Source organism: Vulpes vulpes, chromosome 9 (genome assembly GCF_048418805.1).
Source record: "Vulpes vulpes isolate BD-2025 chromosome 9, VulVul3, whole genome shotgun sequence".
Classification (NCBI taxonomy): Eukaryota; Metazoa; Chordata; class Mammalia; order Carnivora; family Canidae; genus Vulpes; species Vulpes vulpes.
In genome coordinates, this window is record NC_132788.1 from 33,853,841 (window position 1) to 33,860,448 (window position 6,608).

Genomic DNA, 6,608 nt, shown 5'->3' on the forward strand with positions numbered 1-6,608 from the left:
GTCCTGAGGTCACAGATATGTTAAAAGTCTTTGCCCCAGCAAATACAGTCAACAGATAAGAAAGCCAGGACTAGAATTCAGTTTTACAGTTCTCAGTTTGGCATTATTCATGAAGAAACTATTAAGCCTTTCTTTCAACCTGGAAAGAAATATCTACTTTTATATTTTAGGTTTCACAAAAATGTTGAACTATGCTTTGTTTCATTTTTTTTCTATTTCATCAAAACCTCCTTACACCTAGAAAATGCTTCTAAATGAGTTTTTTTCAGTAGTTCATAAGGAAAGTGCTTTCCTAATTGCAAGAGTCAATCACTAAAATCAAGGGCAGTGAAGGAGGATTGCGGACTCTCCTTTTAAAATGATATTTTAGGGATCCCTGGGTGGCGCTAGTGGTTTAGTGCCTGCCTTTGGCCCAGGGCGTGATCCTGGAGACCCAGGATCGAATCCCACGTCGGGCTCTCAGTGCATGGAGCCTGCTTCTCCCTCTCCCTCTGCCTATGTCTCTGCCTCTCTCTCTCTCTGTGTGTGTGTGTGACTATCATAAATAATAAAATAAAAAAATTTAAAAAAATAAAAATAAAAAAAATAAAATGATATTTTAAAAATATTCTTCTGGGGCACCTGGGTGACTCAGTCAGTTAAGTGCCAGCTCTTGCTCTCAGCGCAGGTCTTGATCTCAGGGTTACAAAGTCAAGCCCCACATTGGACTCCATACTGGGCATGGAGTTTACTTTAAAAAAAATTTTTTTTAAATATTCTTTCATTTTTCAAGAGAATTAAGGTATGGAGGCACCTACTACATGCCAATCACCATGGCCATATTTTTGAGAGACTTAAAGTATAAAACATGGCAACAAAGGGCATATTTATTTCATGGGGAAACAAGCAAATGAAAGGAAGCAATCAGGGGCTATGGGGCCAGGACTCTGATAGTCCTTTGGAGTAGGTAAGTGGACTGTTACTCAGAGAATGCCTCGCAGAAGAAGCAAGTCTTGAGAGGTGAACATGATGTTTCCAAATCCCATCCAGTCCTAGGAGTAGGGAAAAAAACACCTGGTTTTTTTTCTTTTCTTTTCTTATAATCCTGTAGTTTGGGGATCTCTGGGTGGCTCAGTGGTTTTAGGCACAGATCCTGATCCTGGAGTCCTGGGAACGAGTCCCACATCAGGCTCCCTGCATGGAGCCTGCCTGTGTCTCTGTCTCTGTCTCTGTCTCTCTCTCTCTCTCTCTCTCTCTGTGACTATCATGAATAAATAAAATCTTTTTTTAAAAAAAATCTTGTAGTTTGCTGTTTCTTTATACTAATTGGAGGTTTTGTTGCTTCTTTTCCTTGGTTGTTTTTTTTCCCTGATTTGTTTGTTTGGGGTTTGTCTTTTACCCAAGTTGTCCTTTGCTCAGTCAGAAGTGAAATATTTGGCACACAGTTGCAAAGCCTGCGGGGGTTCCATAAATTCTTGGTGCCTGAGTGATGCCAGGTGGCCTTGACAGTGATGATCTCATCTAGGTAGCCTGAGCCCAGTGTGTCCTTTTGGAATGTGCTCCCCCTGCTGGTCACCTCTAAAAGTTGAAAATTGGTTTTGCGACAGCACTGCATTCCAACAGTTGAGTGCACTTCTCAGACCCAAGAATGTGAGCTTGGCAGAGTAGTAAGAATTTGGGAGCTGAAGAGCTATCTGGCTTAAAAAAATAAAACTTATTCACACACTCATTCAAGTTGACTGTCTTAAAGCAAATCTAGTTCACGTGGGCTCTTGGAACGGGCAAAAAGAGAAAATCTGAGTCTTTTTATTTTCATGTTTGCCCTCAGAATAAGAAAACCAGTAGAGGGATCCCTGGGTGGCACAGCGGTTTAGCGCCTGCCTTTGGCCCAGGGTGTGGGCCTGGAGACCCGGGATTGAGTCCCATGTTGGGCTCCCAGTGCATGGAGCCTGCTTCTCCCTCTGCCTGTGTCTCTGCCTTTCTCTCTCTCTCTCTGTGTGACTATCATAAATAAATAAAAATTAAAAAAAAATTTTTTTAAAAAGGCCAGTAGAGTTTAAGTCAATTTCCCAAAATGTGCCTGCTTATGGGAGCAATAAAGGATTGACCCCCAAGGCATCTACAGGGAATAGTATTGCCAGAGTTAGCAAATATCCAATTAAATTCGCATTTCAACTAAAAAATGAATCATTTTTTAAGTGAGTATGTCCTATGCAATATTTAAGACATACAAAAAAATGATTCATTTTTTTATCTGAAATACAACACTAGTGGGAGCCCTGTGTTTTATCTGGCAACCCTAAGCAGGAGGAAAAAGTAATATGAGGAGAAACGTCCGTCCAGAGGCAAAGAAGTCTGTTAGATGAATACTGCCCAAATGTAGTAGTGGCTGGAAGCTGGAGACAGTTGAACCATTAGACCACAGATGATAACCAGGCCTACCAAGACCCTTTTAATTTAATTTTCTTTCCTTAGAGCTGGAGACAGGCCCCACACTATCGTATCTGTCAATTAACTAAATGCAGCTTGTCCTGTTTTTCTGACTCTGCCTGTTTCCCAGGCTGTAATCAAGCGGGTCTCATGTTAATTAACACATTTCACTTCAGTGGCCAGTGGCTTTATTTCCTAAGGGGACACTTCAGCAGCCACAGTAAGACGGCCTATAAATATACTAAGTGTTTTTTCTTGCCATTCTCATTTCTGGCCTCCCCAAGCACCCAGCTGCCCTTTACAGAGCAGATCTGACCCTTTGCTGTCTCCCCGGAGTGAGGGCAGACAAAACTCCAGAATCTCCACTACTGACTCACCTCTTAGGGGAGCTTCCCAGTAGAATTTGCAGGCAAGCATTTGCCAGTTTTCTCCTAAATGTCCCTTGAAAGCAGTTTTTCATTCCTTTACTCATTTTTTACATCCCCTTATTTATATACAAAATGCTGAAAGTCTCAAGCCATGCTTTGAGCTCCTCACTGGGTTGTGGCATGGTCCAGTCTTGTACACCTTTCTGGATCAGCAAGAACTAAGTCGGCCCTGCTGTAAATGAGACCAGGAATTCAGGCTGTTCTTTTTCTTTCTTTCCTATTTGTTTCTTTGGTGAATTTTTGTTATTTTGAAGTGCTGATCCCAGACAGATATGTTCATAGTCATGCTGACTTAAGATGTTGGGTTTTCATAATTATGTAAAGTACATCAGATAGAAAGAGACACATAACCAAGCATATAGATAGAACACTTACACCGTAAGGACAAGATCATTCTCATGTACCCAAACACCAAACCTGGCATCTCACAAGACCTGAAAATTGGGGGAGATGAACACAGTTGTATTAATTTCACTGAAAAAAGATCAAACTCTACATTTTTTCACAAACTCAGATCACCATTTTTACTAACTTGAAGCCGTTCTTTGTGGATGAGACAGACTGTGTCACCTGTAATGTCTTTTAAATCCATAGCTCCCCTTCCTAGAAAACAGCTCAATTCACCCTGGAAATAAATGTATTGGGGCATGGAGAGGGCAGAGTCCTATAAGCTTCCCTAACATAGATTGTGTGACTACCATTTGCTCTCTCTCTGGTTTCATTCCAAAGGCTCTTGATAGAACAAATAAATTCTGTCTAAAATAACAGTTGCTTAGAGACTAGACATGCTTAGGGCATTGGGATGCGAAAGTACATTTGACAAAAGCAGCAAGACACCTTGTTTAGAACCTGCTCACTGACAGGATCTAGGATAAAGAGAACTGGGTTCGAGACCCATGTTGGGATAGTTGCAAACCCAATAACTTCAGAGTCAGGAGGGCTTTCAGTTTTTGCTCTAAAACTGCTCATCTTTCCCAAAATGTTGTTTCCATTAGACTACCCTCATCATCAAGGGCTCCCTAAGGCATATTGATAAAGTCCAGCCCCTGTACAGTCCCACCTTGACAACTGGAGTGCTGGCTACTCCCTGAGAGAACCTGTCTGCTTTGGCTACCAGGCTTCTTTCTCTCCCTGGAACACTGCCAAAGGAACTCCTTTGGTCATTGCAGGAGCTCTTGCCTTCCTCTTTCCTCCTCTCACATTGCACACATTGCCCTACTCCTCCATAGTTGTCCCAGGTTACACAGCCTTCAAAATCCACTTGCACTTGCTCCCCTGAAGAGGCACCCATCATTCCACTGCCTAGAGCTCACTTCTTCCTTGGTTCCTCTGGAGTTCTGGTGTCTGCCCACTGACTCAGTGGTGGACCAGGTATAGCCTTTGACATGGCTTTACATTAATATTCTAACCTGGGATGATGTATTTCACCTCCTCAACCAGGTCGAGAGCTCTTTCAGAGGAAGGACCTGGTATGGCCCTACACATTTATCACAGGCCTCCAGTAAATATTTCAGAGTAAATAAAATATTGGAGTATCTGCTTTTGGCTCCCTAACTGAAGCCTGAGGAAGCTGGTGACCAAGAGAGTAGTACTTCACTCTTGAGAAGAGGTAAAGTCCCAGAAAGTTAACCAAGCATATTTGTATGAATAATATCCTTCATGGCATACATGTTATATGTCATACTATATGTGGTATAACTTTCATGATAAAGGTGAAGATGACTCAAATGGAAAAATCTGTCTCACCCTAAGATTCAAAAACAAATGTAAGAACTTCAGAATGCAATCATTTTTTTTCAATCACCTATTAAAAGGAAAATCGTATTTTTTTTAAAAAGATTTATTTATTCATTCATTCAGAGAGAGCGAAGAGAGAGGCAGAGACACAGGCGGAGGGAGAAGCAGGCTCCACGCAGGAAGCCCAACGTGGGACTCAATCCCGGGTCTCCAGGATCACACCCCAGGCCGCAGGCGGTGCTAAACCGCTCTGCCACCAGGGCTGCCCGGTATTTTTTTTTTTTTTTTAAAGGATCTATTACCCAAGATAAGACAGAGAATAAACGCTGTAGTAACCTAACATTTTGGGGAGCTATAACCACAAGGGGAGAAAACATGCCCTGTGGCATATCCCCATGGCCTGATCTAAGCCTCATGCAGGCCTTTTATCTACTTCTGGAATCACCCTGATCCACTCTGGTCATGGCCTCTAACAGCCTCAGGCAGGGCCAATATTGTGGTATTGGGGCTTATTTCTGAAAGCAGATTTCCTTTTTATAGGTTGTTCATATGCCAACCTCAGGGTTTCTTATATATGAAGAAATGAGGAAACAGTGTAGCGGTGTGCTTGGCTGAAGTCTTGTTTTGTTTTTGTTTTTTTCATTTTGACTCTGATCCAGGCGCCCTTGTCGGTGGAGAAATGCAGCCTCGTCATAGCCTGGCGTGATGAGTGGATACAGGTGTGTGGGGACTGCCCGTGTGCGTAGGATAAGAATCCAGGGAGAGGAAGAAGACAGTGGGCAGAAGTGGCACTAGTTGACCCAGATGGGAGGCAGGAAGTGAACCTTCCTCTTTCCATTGGCACCTGGATCCACTTTGCTGGAGGGTTCAGTCTTCATTCGTATTCATATCCTTGAGCCAGCTGGTGGGAGTCCCTTTACAGAGAATTTTGTCTGCAGCAGGAGGGGGGCCTTCAGGGCAGCAAGAGTGATCTGTAAATAAGGCCCTAACTCAGCCACTCTCTGCTTCCCTCCCACGTTTCACAGAGAGTGAAAATTGATAGGAAAAAAATCTGAATAATTAATTTTAAGAAATAAAAATCTTGCCATCTTTTCTTTAAACTTTTAAAGCACTTAGAGCCTATACCATTTAGTGCTAAATTCTTTTCTGGCTTGGGTCATTTACTCTGGTCTATTCATTAATTTTGCCTCTCCAACTCAAGTGTAACTTTCTTGAGGGCAGAGAATGACACAATTTTAGTACCACTTCTTCCCATCACCCTATGTCTAGTACAGTTTCACGTTCATTGTGTGCATTAATCAATTACAGTGAGCTAGGAGTAGTTATATGTATTATGACAGCCTATCCCAAATATGTAATATTTACCAATGAGAACAATCCTACAAGAGATTCTTGGCATGGATAAGGCTTTTTTGAAAGACAGGAAAATCCAGCCTCAAGCGGAAGCTGCTACTAGAGTATTTGACTTGAGAAGGTGTCCTTTATGGCTAGTTCAAGAGAAGCCATAGAATTGGGTGAAGTTCAGAGTACATAGCCTGGAACAGGACGGGTGATAGTCCCTGGGGCCAAAAAGAAATGAGTCTGTGCTTCTGAGGGGGAAATCCAGTCCCTAGTTCTATCAGGTGGGGACTACTCCAGGGGCCTGCCTCACAGATACCTGGAGGACATTCTCCTCAAGAAATATTGGGATGTCTGGACTTTGGGGCAAGGTGATGAGCAACAGCAAAGCAGCACCTGGAGTTAGGGTGGGTGGGTGTGGAGCGGCCCCATTTGTCCTCTTTGATAGAAATCACACTCCAGGATACCTGATAGCATCAGAAGCTGCCACATGGGCCAAGACTGGCCCCTGACAGGAACCAGGAACTCTGCAGGACCAGAGAGGTGCTAGATTATCTGCCAATGTTCTCTTTTGTCCAATTTGGTAGTGACTAACACCACTCCAAGCTTGACACCAACAAGAATAAACAGCAATCTTCTCTAGGAGGAGTTGTTAACAATTTACTGATTTTAAACTCTATGCTATCATCTCTCCAT